Source organism: Triticum aestivum, chromosome 2A, assembly GCF_018294505.1.
Source record: "Triticum aestivum cultivar Chinese Spring chromosome 2A, IWGSC CS RefSeq v2.1, whole genome shotgun sequence".
Classification (NCBI taxonomy): domain Eukaryota; kingdom Viridiplantae; phylum Streptophyta; class Magnoliopsida; order Poales; family Poaceae; genus Triticum; species Triticum aestivum.
In genome coordinates this window covers 754020135-754035541 of record NC_057797.1, presented here as the reverse complement: position 1 = coordinate 754035541, position 15407 = coordinate 754020135, and the positions used below count along the sequence as shown (strand labels likewise).

Below are 15407 nucleotides of genomic sequence, written 5' to 3'. Positions count from 1 at the left end.
GAATGGAATTTGATCAGATAATAATTAATCAAGCATGATAATTAAAGAGATGGCAGCTAGCTAGCTATAGTACTACTTAATTACTTACCTTGGATCGAATACTAGAGAGTAATCTAGGCGGTGGACAACCCAAGTGAAGGAACCATCACTGGAGCATAGCTCGGGTGATCTCCCCAAAGAACCTGCCAGGTATTGGAGAACCTGACGTCCATAGCAGCCATGTAGCGATGGACGCGCTCGTCCTCCTCCCTGACACGGCGACGTACCACCTCCGGCGGGGCCGGCTCCCTCCGCACCGAAAGTGGCCCACGCGAACGCCACCAAAGGAGATGAGGGTCGACGACGGGACTCGGGGTCGGGTTCCTCACCAAGCGTCGCGCCCCTGAAGGTAGCACCTCCCAGTGCCAGCCCGGCGGAGCCCAGTCCCGGACATGGGTCCTCTAAAGCAGGACATCGTCGCGAATGGGTCGACGGCGAGGATGCGGGCCGGGCATCGTCGACAACAAATACTATATGCAAATGTAACACTAATTATGCTATCATTGCATATGTCAAAATTCTATATGCTATTTCATACTAATTAAGCATCTAACACTAAAAACAGAAAAAACAACTTCTATACATCCATTAAAGAACAGAAAAACAACATTATATAAAAAAATTCCATCCTAATTAAACACTAATTATATCCATCTAACATGCATTCATACATATATACTAGTGAAAAAATAATAATCTAAAAAATCTAAACTAATTAAACATACAAAATACGTATATACTAATTAACTTAAGGAAATGTGTGTGTGTGTGTGTGTGTGTTCATCATGCTTGTGTGTGTGTGTATGAGCTCGGGGAGGGGCGGCGCCCATGGTGGCCGCCAGGGGCGAGGGAGAGGGGTTAGAGGGGGAGAGCTCACAGCGGGGCGACGGCGACGGCGAGCCGACGGCCGGGGGCGGCGATGGGCCGGGGCATGACGGGGACGGCGACGCGGGGACTGCGCGACGATGGAGACGAGGGCGGCGACGGGGACGGGGGAGGCAACAGGGATGAGGGCGGCGACGGGGATGGGGGCGGCGACGGCAACGGCGCGGGACGGGGGCGGCGACGGCGTCGATCGATCGGGGCAGGTGGTGCTTCAATGGGGAAACAGAGGAAGAAACAGAGGGAGAATGATATTTTTTGAAGTGATGTATATATAGAAGGCACCTTTAGTACCGGTTGGAGCCACCAACCAGTACTAAAGGCATGTTTTGGCCAGGCCAAGCGGCCGGAAGGGCAGGCCTTTAGTACCGGGTGGTGGCTCCAACCGGTACTAAAGACCCCCCATTTAGTACCGGTTGATGCCACGACCCGGTACTAAAGGGGATGCTCTGCCAGGCGAGGGGCGCAGAAGTTTAGTCCCACCTCGCTAGCCGAAGGGCGCTCGCACCTGCTTATAAGCCCCGCCGCTGCTGCTGTCTCGAGCTCCTCTTTAAAGCAGGCCTTTTGGGCCTACCTCTGCTACTCTGCCCTGTGGGGCCTATTGGGCTTGCGGGCCTGCATCCTGGCCCAACAACAGGTTGGGTTTCTAGTCGTATGCAGGCCGCTATGGCCCGGTAGGTGGGCTTTTTTCATTTAGTTTTTTCTTTTCTGCTTTATTTATTTTTAGTTGTTTTTTGTTGTATTTAGAGTTTCTTTGTGAATATTTTTGATAGTTTTTAGAAACTTTCAGTTAGTGCGGGTAGTTTTTAAATTTGAATAGTTTAAATTTTGAATTATTTGAAATTTGTGTGAATCACTAATTTGTGAATAACTTAACTTTAAAAATACATTTTTCAGTGATTCTTTTTTATTATGTTTAATATTAGTGTGTTTTATCATTATATTCAATTTGGTAATGCTTAGGTTATTTAAAAAATGAAATGCCTTTTTAGCTGAAAAAATCAGTAAAGGCATGAAAGAATTTGTTTGCATATAAAATTTCTTCGCGTTTCAAATGCCAAAACACATAACTACCCTAACTATTACAGAGATTCCCTTCTGGGTGTGAAACACAGAAGAAAGTGATGATAGTGAAGCCGATCACATCCCAGATCTTTGAGTGTGAAACTTTTTCTTCGTGTGTGTCCCTTTGCGCCGTAACCATGGAAAATCTTCATCATTTAACGGGATGCTCGAGTCAATATTCACTGTGAATGGAGCAATTTCATCAAACTTTTCATAATCTCCTAACATGTATGTCTTGTCATCCACTCCCATGATGTTTCTCTTCCCAGAAAGAACTATGTGCCGCTTTGGCTCATCGTATGATGCATTCGCTTCCTTTTCTTTTCTTTTGCTCGGCTTGGTAGACATGTCCTTCACATAAAAAACCTGTGCCACATCATTGGCTAGGATGAATGGTTCGTCTGCATATGCAAGATTGTTGAGATCCACTGTTGTCATTCCGTACTGCGGGTCTTCCGTTACCCCGCCTCGTGTCATATTGACCCATTTGCACAGAAACAAAGGGACCTTCAAACCACGTCAATAGTCAAGTTCCCATATGTCCTGTATATAACCATAATATGTTTCCTTTCCCGTCTTGGTTTCTGCATCAAAGCGGAGACCACTATTTTGGTTGGTTCTCTTCTTATCTTGGGAGATCATGTAAAATGTATTACCATTTATCTCGTACCCTTTGAAAGTCATTATATCCGAAGATGGTAACTGGGACAACAAGTACAGGTCATCTTCAATAGAGGCGTCATGCATGGTACGTGTCTGCAACCAGCTGGCGAAACTCCTGGTTTGTTCACGTGTAATCCAGTCATCAGACCGCTCCGGGTGTTTGGAGCGTAGCAAATTCTTGTGTTCATCCATATACGGAGCCACCAAGGCGGAATTCTGTAGAACTGTGTAGTGTGCTTCAATGAGAGAATGTCCGTCCATACATATTATTTGTTCCCCTCCTAGCGTGCCTTTTCCATCCAGTCTGCCCTTATGCCGCGATTCAGGAACACCAATCGACTTAAGGTCAGGAATAAAATCAATACAAAACTCAATGACCTCCTCATTTTCATGGCCCTTGGAGATGCTTCCTTCTGGCCTAGCACGGTTATGAACATATTTCTTTAAGACTCCCATGAACCTCTCAAAGGGGAACATATTGTGTAGAAATACAGGACCCAAAACGTTAATCTCTTCGCATAGGTGAACTAGGACGTGCGTCATGATGTTGAAGAAGGATGGTGGGAACACCAACTCGAAACTGACAAGACATTGCACCAAATCATTCTCTAACCTTGGTATGATTTCTGGATCGATTACCTTCTGAGAGATTGCATTGAGGAATGCACATAGCTTCACAATGGCTAATCGAACTTTTCCAGTAGAAGCCCCCTCAATGCAACCAGAAGCAGTTGCGTCATAATCACGTGGCAGTCATGAGACTTTAGGTTCTGGAACTTTTTCTCTGCCATGTTTATTATTCCCTTTATATTCGACGAGAAGCCAGACGGTACCTTAATACTGAGCAGGCATTCAAAGAAGATTTCCTTCTCTTCTTTGGTAAGAGCGTAGCTTGCATGACCCTGATGTATGCCGTCTTTTCCGTGCATACGTTGCTGGTCCTCCCGTGCCTCAGGTGTATCTTTTGTCTTCCCATACACGCCCAAGAAGCCAAGCAGGGTCACACAAAGATTCTTCGTCACGTGCATCACGTCGATTGCGGAGCGGACCTCTAGGTCTTTCCAATAGGGCAGGTCCCAAAATATAGATTTCTTCTTCCACATGGGTGCGCGTCCGTCAGCGTCATTCGGAACAGGTTGTCCACCAGGACCCTTTCCAAAGACCACCTTCAAATCCTTGACCATATCATGTACATCAGCACCAGTACGGTGGCGAGGCTTCGTCCGGTGATCCGCCTCACCTTTGAAATGCTTGCCTTTCTTTCTTACGGGATGCCTGCTCGGAAGAAATCGACGATGTCCCAGGTACACATTCTTCTTACAATTAGCCAAATATATACTGTCGGTATCGTCCAAACAGTGCATGCATGCGCGGTATCCCTTGTTTGTCTGTCCTGAAAGGTTACTGAGAGCAGGCCAATCATTGATGGTCACGAACAGCAACGCCTTTAGGTCAAATTCTTCCCCCATGTGCTCATCCCACGCACGTACACCTGTTCCATTCCACAGTTGTAAGAGTTCTTCAACTAATGGCCTTAGGTACACATCAATGTCGTTGCCGGGTTGCTTAGGGCCTTGGATGAGCACTGGCATCATAATGAACTTCCGCTTCATGCACAACCAAGGAGGAAGGTTATACAAACATAGAGTCACAGGCCAGGTGCTATGGTTGCTGCTCTGCTCCCCAAAAGGATTAATGCCATCTGCGCTTAGACCAAACCATACGTTCCTTGCGTCATCTGCAAACTCCTTCCCGTACTTTCTTTCGATTTTTCTCCACTGCGACCCGTCAGCGGGTACTCTCAACTTTCCGTCTTTCTTACGGTCTTCTCTGTGCCATCGCATCGCCTTGGCATGCTCTTTGTTTTGGAACAAACGTTTCAACCGTGGTATTATAGGAGCATACCACATCACCTTGGCAGGAATCTTCTTCCTGGGGCGCTCGCCCTCGACATCACCAGGGTCATCGCGGCTGATCTTATAGCGCAATGCACCGCATACCGGGCAAGCGTTCAAATCCTCGTACTCACCGCGGTAGAGGATGCAATCATTAGGGCATGCATGTATCTTCTGCACCTCTAACCCTAGAGGGCAGACAGCCTTCTTTGCTTCGTACGTACTCTCGGGCAATTCGTTGTCCTTTGGAAGCATATTCTTTATCATTACCAGCAACTTTCCAAATCCCTTGTCAGATACACCATTCTCTGCCTTCCATTGTAGCAATTCCAGTGTGGTGCCCAGCTTTTTCTTGTCACCTACGCAATTCGGGTACAACAATTTTTTGTGATCCTCTAACATGCGCTGCAACTTCTTCTTCTCCAAATCACTTGCGCAGTTTCTCTTTGCATCGGCAATGGCCCGACCTAGATCATCAACGGGCTCATCTGATGCCTCTTCTTCAGCTTCTTCCCGCATTGCCGGCTCAGCTTCTTCCCGCATTACCGGCTCAGCTTCTTCCCTCATTGTTGTACCATCGTATTCAGGAAACCCATGGCCAGGATAGTTGTCGTCGTCCTCTTCTTCTTCATTGTCTTCCATCATAACCCCTCTTTCTCCATGCTTGGTCCAAACATTATAGTGGGGCATGAAACCGGACTCAAACAGGTGGACGTGAATGGTTCTTGACATAGAGTAATTGTGACCATTCTTATAGCCAGCACATGGACAAGGCATAAAACCATCCGCCCGCTTGTTTGCCTCACCCGCAAGCAAAAAAGTATGCACGCCATTAATGAACTTGGGAGAGCATCGGTCATCGTACATCCATTGCCGGCTCATCTTGAATACACAGCACCGAAAACACCAAATTAATACAATACATAAAGTCCATACATAAAGTTCATAGAACACTTAAATGCAACAAACAAATAACTCTCTAGCTGAATAATTTAAATGCAACAACAAATGCGATCAAGATCGCAACTAAGGTAACAATTGATCCAGCAGCATAATGATACCAAGCCTCACTATGAATGGCGTATTTTCTAATCTTTCTAATCTTCAAGCGCATTTTCTCCATCTTAATCTTGTGATCATTGACGACATCGGCAACATGCAACTCCAATTCCATCTTCTCACCCTCAATTCTTTTCAATTTTTCTTTCAAATCCTCGTTTTCTCTTTCAACTAAATTTAACCTCTCGACAATAGGGTCGGTTGGAATTTCCGGTCCAACTACCTCCTACATATAAATATCTATGTCAGTTTGATGGGCATAATTTGTCATAAACACGAAATGCAACATATAGTTTTAAAAGAGAATATACCACATCCGAATCATAACAAGGGCGAGGGCCGACGGGGACGGATATCAAAACCATGGCACTATGTATAACAAACAACGTATGGGTAAGATAATTATACGAGTAACTATATATCCAAATCACACAAACATCAATTTTTTATATAAAATTTCATGAACAAGAGGCTCACCACAAGGTGGTGCCGGTGACGGGACGGTGCGGGCGATCGACAGTGGTTACGACGGAGATTTAGAAGGCACTAAGTAAACCACACCTACATATGCAAACTAAGTGTTATTTTGACCTCAATTTGCATATAAATCAAATACTACCACATATAATTCCTCCCAAATTACTAAAACCCACAATTAATCACTATATAAACCAATGCAAGAGCTAATCTAGCAATGAGAGATAAAAGGACAAAGTTGCTAGCCTTTGTGATCATTTGAATGGATGGGGACCTGCAAATCTTGACAAATTTGGGGCAAATTTTGTGATGAACTCGAGAGAAAGAAGGGAAGAACAGAGGAGAGGGAGAGGGGAAAGGGGGAAGAACAGAGTTCTGGTGGACGAAGGGTTTATATAGGACGACCTTTAGTACCGGTTCGTGGCACGAACCGGTAGTAAAGGTGCTGGAGGGGCCCCACTCTGACAACATCCTGCCACCACTCTCATTAGTACTGGTCCGTGGCACGAACCGGTGCTAAAGGTTCACCACGACGGGTACTAAAGACCTCCTCCCGCCTAGCCGTTGGAACCGGCACTAATGCGGTTCTGTTACAAACCGGGACTAATGTGTCGCACATTTGACCCTTTTTCTACTAGTGTTTGGAGGTGGAAGCATTGCGCTTTCATTCTCTAACATAAACATAACCGAGGACATTAGTGGCCTATCATTTGGATGATCTTGGACACACAAGAGTCCCACATGAATGCATCATACAACTTCATGAAGTGGGCAGCTCGCAGCAATGAAGGAGTCCACCAATTCAGTTGCTTTTCCATCTTCCCATAATCTCCAGGCCTGACCAATAGCATGAAGTTGCAATCAGGTTACTAAATATATTGTTTGGGTGGAGAGATTAATTAGAAATTCCCCATATTCACTACTGGAATCAAGGTGATTGCTGAGTGATTTCTGTCGGGCACTAGGCAAAGGCCCTCCTAAACCGAGTGCTGCAGAAAATTGACACTTGGCAAAGCCTTGCCTTTGCCGAGTGCCGGCTAGAAAACACGCAACAAAGAGCCCGGTAGTGAGTACATAGCACTTACATAAGATATAAGGCTACAAAATTCCATTTTGAGCTGAGCTGAGATGATCTTCAAACCACTAACACTAGTAGAAAAAGGGTCATTTGTCCCGGTTCATAAGGCCCATCTGTCCCAGTTGCGGAACCGGGACTAAAGGGTCGTTGCTAATGCCCTTGGCCTTTAGTCCCGGTTCTTATATGAACCGGGACAGATGGGCCTCCACGTGGCCGTTGTGGCGAGCCTAGGCAGGAGGGCCTTTAGTCCCGGTTGGTGGCACCAACCGGGACCAATAGGCATCCACGCGTCAGCTGTTCAGGGGCTAGGGTTTTTGTTTTTTTTCTGAAAAGGGGAGTGGATTTGGGGGTTTCGTATGGTTAATTAAGGTGTTTCATATATTGTGTTAGGTAGCTAATTAATTAATAGAGAGAAGTGTCCTCTCTTATCTCCGTGATTGGTCGATGCTACGTACTATACGTATAGAGAGGCCCTCAACATGCTAGCTAGTAAGAAAATGAAGGAAACCATTAAGTACAGAAGTTCGTCATGCATATCAAGAGAAGTGATCGACCTCTCCTTCTCCGAGAGATTGGTCGAACAACCAGTTTTCGTATTATCTATCCGACGCTACTGGCTACATACATATACAATATGTAAGATCTGTTACAATCCCCTAGCATCTGAAACCAAGTTCCACATGGTATTCTCCGGCTTTATTGATGAGGTGGTCAAGACAGAATCCCGCTAATTCCTCTTGAATTGCTTTCATGCGATCTTCTGGTAGGAGTTCATTCCGCATCTCCCACGTCTAATTTGAAGAAGGGGGTTAATACATACATACATACATACATATATATATATATATATATATATATATATATATATATATATATATATATATATGAATGAAACTCAACAGAAATGATGGCGTAATAAAACGAAATTGTGAATCAATTTATCTTTAGTGTAGCCCCGCTTATCTTTGCAAGTCGTGTTGTAGATGAACTCGCACATGTAGTATCCAAAGAAATCATTCCCTTGTTCCTGCCACAAGCACTTTACGAGAAATAGAGGTCAATCAAACTGATAATGAAGCATTATAAATGGCATTGATGAAAGTATCTAGAATCAACGGGATCGAGATGTGCGGAACTAGCTGAAGGAAATATGCCCTAGAGGCAATAATAAAGTTATTATTTATTTCCTTATCTCATGATAAATGTTTATTATTCATGCTAGAATTGTATTAACCGGAAACATAATACATGTGTGAATACATAGACAAACAGAGTGTCACTAGTATACCTCTACTTGACTAGCTCGTTGATCAAAGATGGTTAAGTTTCCTAAACCATAGACATGAGTTGTCATTTGATTAATGGGATCACATCATTAGGAGAATGATGTGATTGACTTGGCCCATTCCATTAGCATAGCACTTGATCGTTTAGTATGTTGCTATTGCTTTCTTCATGACTTATACATGTTCCTATGACTATGAGATTATGCAACTCCCGTTTGCCGGAGGAACACTTTGTGTTCTACCAAACGTCACAACGTAACTCGGTGATTATAAAGGTGCTCTACAGGTTTCTCCAAAGGTACATGTTGGGTTGGCGTATTTCGAGATTAGCATTTGTCACTCTGATTGTCGGAGAGGTATCTCTGGGCCCTCTCAATAATGCACATCACATAAGCCTTGCAAGCATTGCAACTGATGAGTTAGTTGCGAGATGATGTATTACGAAACAAGTAAAGAGACTTGCCGGTAATGAGATTGAAATAGGTATTGAGATGCCGACGATCGAATCTCGGGCAAGTAACATACCGATGACAAAGGGAACAACGTATGTTGTTATGCGGTCTGACCGATAAAGATCTTCGTAGAATATGTAGGAGCCAATATGAGCATCTAGGTTCCGCTATTGGTTATTGACTGGAGATGTGTCTCGGTCATGTCTACATTGTTCTCGAACCCGTAGGGTCCGCACGCTTAACGTTACGATTATAGTTTCATTATGAGATTATATATTTTGATGTACCGAAGATTGTTCGGAGTCCCGGATGTGATCACGGACATGACGAGGAGTCTCGAAATGGTCGAGACATAAATATTGATATATTGGACGGCTATATTCGGACACCGGAAGTGTTTCGGAGAAGTTTCGGATAAAACCGGAGTACCGGGGGGTTACCGTAACCCTCCCGGGGGTTAATGGGCCTCATGGGCCCAAAGTGGAGAAGAGGATGGGTGGCCAGGGCCGGCCGCGCGCCCCCTCCCCCTCTAGTCCGAATTGGACAAGGAGGGGGGGCGGCGCCCCCCCTTTCCTTCCTCTCCTCTCTCCCTTCCTTCCCCCTATCCTAGTTGGACAAGGAAAAGGAGGGAGTCCTACTCCCGGTAGGAGTAGGACTCCTCCCTGGCGCGCCTCCTCCTGGCCGGCTGCCCCTCCCCCTTGCTCCTTTATATACGGGGGCAGGGGGCACCTCTAGACACACAAGTTGATCTTGGAGATCGTTCTCTTAGCCGTGTGCGGTGCCCCCCTCCACCATAATCCTCAATAATATTGTAGTGGTGCTTAAGAGAAGCCCTGTGACGGTAAAACATCAAGATCGTGACCATGCCGTCGTGCTGACGGAACTCTTCCCCAACACTTTGCTGGATCGGAGTCCGGGGATCGTCATTGAGCTGAACGTGTGCTAGAACTCGGAGGTGCCGTAGTTTCGGTGCTTGAACGGTCGGGCCGTGAAGACGTACGACTACATCAACCGCGTTGTCATAACGCTTCCGCTGTCGGTCTACGAGGGTACGTAGACAACACTCTCCCCTCAAGTTTCTATGCATCACCATGATCTTGCGTGTGCGTAGGAAAATTTTGAAATTACTACGTTCCCCAACAGTGGCATCCGAGCCTAGGTTTTATGTGTTGATGTTGTGCATGAGTAGAACACAAGTGAGTTGTGGGCGATATAAGTCATACTGCTTACCAGCATGTCATACTTTGGTTCGGCGGTATTGTTGGATGAAGCGGCCCGGACCGACATTACGCGTACACTTACGCGAGACTGGTTCTACCGACGTGCTTTGCACACAGGTGGCTGGCGGATGTCAGTTTCTCCAACTTTAGTTGAACCGAGTGTGGCTACGCCCGGTCCTTGCGAAGGTTAAAACAGCACCAACTTGACAAACTATCCTTGTGGTTTTTGATGCGTAGGTAAGATCGGTTCTTGCTAAGCCCAGTAGCAGCCACGTAAAACTTGCAACAACAAAGTAGAGGACGTCTAACTTGTTTTTGCAGGGCATGTTGTGATGTGATATGGTCAAGACGTGATGAGATATAAGTTGTTGTATGAGATGATCATGTTTTGTTGAAGTTATCGGCAACTGGCAAAATCCTTATGGTTGTCTCTCTATTGTATAAGATGCAAGTGCCCAATAATTACTTTACTTTATCGCTATGCGATAGCAATAGTTGCAAGAGCAATTGTTGGCGAGACGACCATCTGACGACACATTGATATAGATCAAGATGATGGAGATCATGGTGTCATGTCGGTGATGATATAGATCATGACAGTACCTTGGAGATGGAGATCAAAGGCGCAAGATGATGATGGCCATATCATGTCACATATTTTGATTGCATGTGATGTTTATCTTTTATACATCTTATTTTTCTTAGTTTGACGGTAGCATTTTAAGATGATCTCTCACTAATTATCAAGACGTGTTCTCCCTGAGTATGCACCGTTGTGAAAGTTCTTCGTGCTGAGACACCACGTGATGATCGGGTGTGATAGGCTCTACGTTCAAATACAACGGGTGCAAAACAGTTGCACACGCGGAATACTCAGGTTAAACTTGACGAGCCTAGCATATACAGATATGGCCTCGGAACACGGAGACCGAAAGGTCGAACGTGAATCATATAGTAGATATGATCAACACAGTGATGTTCACCATTCAAAACTACTCCATCTCACGTGATGATCAGACATGGTTTAGTTGATTTGGATCACGTGATCACTTAGATGACTAGAGAGATGTCTGTCTAAGTGTGAGTTCTTAAGTAATATGATTAATTGAACTTAAATTTATCATGAACTTAGTCCTGGTAGTATTTTGTAAATTATGTTGTAGATCAATAGCTCGCGTTGTTGCTTCCCTGTGTTTATTTTGATATGTTCCTAGAGAAAATTGTGTTGAAAGATGTTAGTAGCAATGATGCGGATTGGGTCCGTAATCTGAGGTTTATCCTCGTTGCTGCACAGAAGAATTATGTCCTTGATGCACCGCTAGGTGACAGACCTATTGCAGGAGCAGATGCAGACGTTATGAACGTTTGGCTAGCTCTATATGATGACTACTTGATAGTTTAGTGCACATTGATTAACGGCTTAGAATCGGGACTTCAAAGATGTTTTGAACGTCATGGACCATATGAGATGTTCTAGGAGTTGAAGTTAATATTTCAAGCAAATACCCGAGTTGAGAGATATGAAGTCTCCAACAAGTTCTATAGCTAAAAGATGGAGGAGAATAGCTCAAGCAGTGAGCATGTGCTCAGATTGTCTGGGTACTACAATCACTTGAATCAAGTGGGAGTTAATCTTCCAGATAAAATAGTGATTGACAGAATTCTCTAGTCACCATCACCAAGTTAGTAGAACTTCGTGATGAATTATAATATGCAAGGGATGACGAAAGTAATTCCCAAGCTCTTCATGATGTTGAAATCGACGAAGGTAGAAATCAAGAAAAGCATCAAGTGTTGATGGTTAACAAGACCACTAGTTTCAAGAAAAGGGCAAAGGGAAAGAGAGGGAACTTCAAGAAGAACGGCAAGCAAGTTGCTTCTCAAGTGAAGAAGCCTAAGTCTGGACCTAAGCCTGAGACTAAGTGCTTAACTGCAAAGGGACTGGTCACTAGAAGCGGAACTACCCCAAGTAATTGGCGGATAAGAAGGATGGCAAAGTGAACAAAGTTATATTTGATATACAGATTATTGATGTGTATTTTACTAGTGTTCGTAACAACCCCTCGGTATTTGATACTGGTTTAGTTGCTAAGAGTAGTAACTCGAAACGGAAGTTGCAGAATGAACATAAACTAGTTAAGGGTGAAGTGACGATGTGTGTTGAAAATAGTTCCAAGATTGATATGATCATCATCGCACACTCCCTATACTTTCGGGATTAGTGTTGAACCTAAATAAGTGTTATTTGGTGTTTGCATTGAGAATGAATATGATTTGATCATGTTTATTGCAATATGGTTATTCATTTAAGTAAGAGAATAAATTGTTGTTCTGTTTACATGAATAAAACCTTATATGGTTACACACCCAATGAAAATGGTTCATTGGATCTCGATCATAGTGATACACATATTCATAATATTGAAACCAAAATATGCAAAGTTAGTAATGATAGTGCAACTTATTTGTGGCACTGTCGTTTAGGTCATATTGGTGTAAAGCGCATGAAGAAACTCCATGCTGATGGACTTTTGGAATCACTTGATTATGAATCACTTGATGTTTGCGAACCATGCCTCATGGGCAAGATGACTAAGACTCTGTTCTCCGGAACAATGGAGCGAGCAAGTGACTTATTGGAAATAATACATACTGATGTATGCAATCCGATGAGTGTTGAAGCTCGTGGCGGGTATCGTTATTTTCTGACCTTCACATATGATTTGAGCAGATATGGGTATATCTACTTGATGAAACACAAGTCTGAGACATTTGAAAAGTTCAAAGAATTTCAGAGTGAAGTGGAGAATCATCGTAACAAAAATAAAAGTTTCTACGATATGATTGCAGAAGTAAAATATTTGATTTATGACTTTGGCCTTCAGTTAAAACAATGTGAAATAGTTTCACTACTCACGCCACCTGGAACACCACAGTGTAATGGTGTGGCCGAACATCGTAACCGTGCTTTATTAGATATGGTGCGATCTATGATGTCCCTTACCGATTACCACTATCATTTTGGGGTTATGCATTAGAGACAACTACATTCACGTTAAATAGGGCACCATCTAAATCCGTTGAGACGACACCGTATGAACTGTGGTTTGGCAAGAAACCTAAGCTGTTGTTTCTTAAAGTTTGGGACTGCGATGCTTATGTGAAAAAGTTTCAACATGATAAGCTCGAACCCAAATCGGAGAAGTAAATATTCATAGGATACCCAAAAGAAAATATTGGGTACACCTTCTATCACAGATCCGAAGGCAAGATATTCATTGCTGAGAATGGATCCTTTCTAGAGAAGGAGTTTCTCTTGAAAGAAGTGAGTGGGAGGAAAGTAGAAGTTGATGAGGTAATTGTACCTGATCCCTTATTGGAAAGTAGTTCATCACAAAAATCTGTTCCTATGACTACTACACCAATTAGTGAGGAAGCTAATGATGATGATCATGTAACTTCAGATCAAGTTGCTACCGAACCTCGTAGGTAAACCAGAGTGAGATCCGCACCAGAGTGGTATGGTAATCCTGTTCTGGAGGTCATGTTACTTGACCATGACGAGCCTACGAACTATGAGGAAGCGATGATGAGCCCAGATTTCGCAAAATGGCTTGAGGCCATGAAATCTGAGATGAGATCCATGTATGAGAACAAAGTATGGACTTTGATTGACTTGCCCAATGATCGGCGAGCCATTGAGATTAAATGGATCTTTAAGAGGAAGACGGACGCTGATAGTAGTGTTACTATCTACAAAGCTAGAATTGTCGCAAAAGGTTTTCGACAAGTTCAAGGTATTGACTGCGATGAGAGTTTCTCACTCGTATCTATGCTTAAGTCTATCCGAATCATGTTAGCAATTGCCGCATTCTATGAAATCTGGCAAATGGATAAACAAAACTGCATTCCTTAATGGATTTATTAAAGAAGAGTTGTATATGATGAAACCAGAAGGTTTTTTCAATCCTAAAGGTGCTAACAAAATATGCAAGCTCCAGTGATCTATCTATGGACTGGTGCAAGCATCTCGGAGTTGGAATATACGCTTTGATAAGTTGATCAAAGCATATAGTTTTATACAGAGTTGCGGTGAAGCCTGTATTTACAAGAAAGTGAGTGGGAGCACTACAGCATTTCTGATAAGTATATGTGAATGACATATTGTTGATCGGAGATAATGTAGAATTATTCTGCAAAGCATAAAGGAATGTTTGAAAGGAGTTTTTCAAAGAAAGACCTCGGTGAAGCTGCTTACATATTGAGCATCAAGATCTATAGAGATAGATCAAGACGCTTGATAAGTTTTTCAATGAGTACATACCTTGACAAGATTTTGAAGTAGTTCAAAATGGAACAGTCAAAGAAGGAGTTCTTGCCTGTGTTACAAGGTGTGAAGTTGAGTAAGACTCAAAACCTGACCACGGCAGAAGATAGAGAGAGAATGGAAGTCATTCCCTATGCCTCAGCCATAGGTTCTATAAAGTATGCCATGCTGTCGGTGTCAAAACCGGCGGATCTCGGGTAGGGGGTCCCGAACTGTGCCTCTAGGCCGGATGGTAACAGGAGGTAAGGGACATGAAGTTTTACCCAGGTTCAGGCCCTCTTGATGGAGGTAAAACCCTACGTCCTGCTTGATTAATATTGATGATATGGGTAGTACAAGAGTAGATCTACCACAAGATTGGGGAGGCTAAACCCTAGAAGCTAGTCTATGGTATGATTGTTGTTCTGTATGTTGTCCTACGGACTAAAAACCCTCCGGTTTATATAGACACCGGAGAGGGTTAGGGTTACACAAAGTCGGTTACAATGGTAGGAGATCTACATATCCGTATCACCGAGCTTGCCTTCCACGCCAAGGAAAGTCCCTTCCGGACACGGGACGAAGTCTTCAATCTTGTATCTTCGTAGTCCAGGAGTCCGGCTGAAGGTATAGTCCGTCCATCCAGACACCCCCTAATCCAGGACTCCCTCAGTAGCCCCTGAACCAGGTTTCAATGACGACGAGTCCGGCGTGCAGTTTGTCTTTGGCATTGCAAGGTGGGTTCCTCCTCCAAGTACTTCGTAGAAGATTTTGAACACAAAGATAGTGTCCGGCTCTGCAAAATAAGTTTCCACATACTGCCATAGAGAGAATAATATTTTCACAAATCTAATATGCTGACGTATTCCGTAGTGTGACGCACCACGGCCAAGCCTTTATTCGAATCGTTTTATTATCCCACCTCAGCGCGTCATGCGAGGCGGTTTCCTTGGCACATCTTGTCGAAGCAGAGATCGTGTCCCCT

General features: G+C 43.9%; 1 pseudogene; it reads right to left on the bottom strand.

Moving 5' to 3' along the window:
* Positions 1-5822: 5822 nt before the first annotated feature.
* LOC123191999 (receptor-like serine/threonine-protein kinase SD1-7) overlaps positions 5823-15407 on the bottom strand; it is a 79864-nt pseudogene continuing 70279 nt past the window's right edge.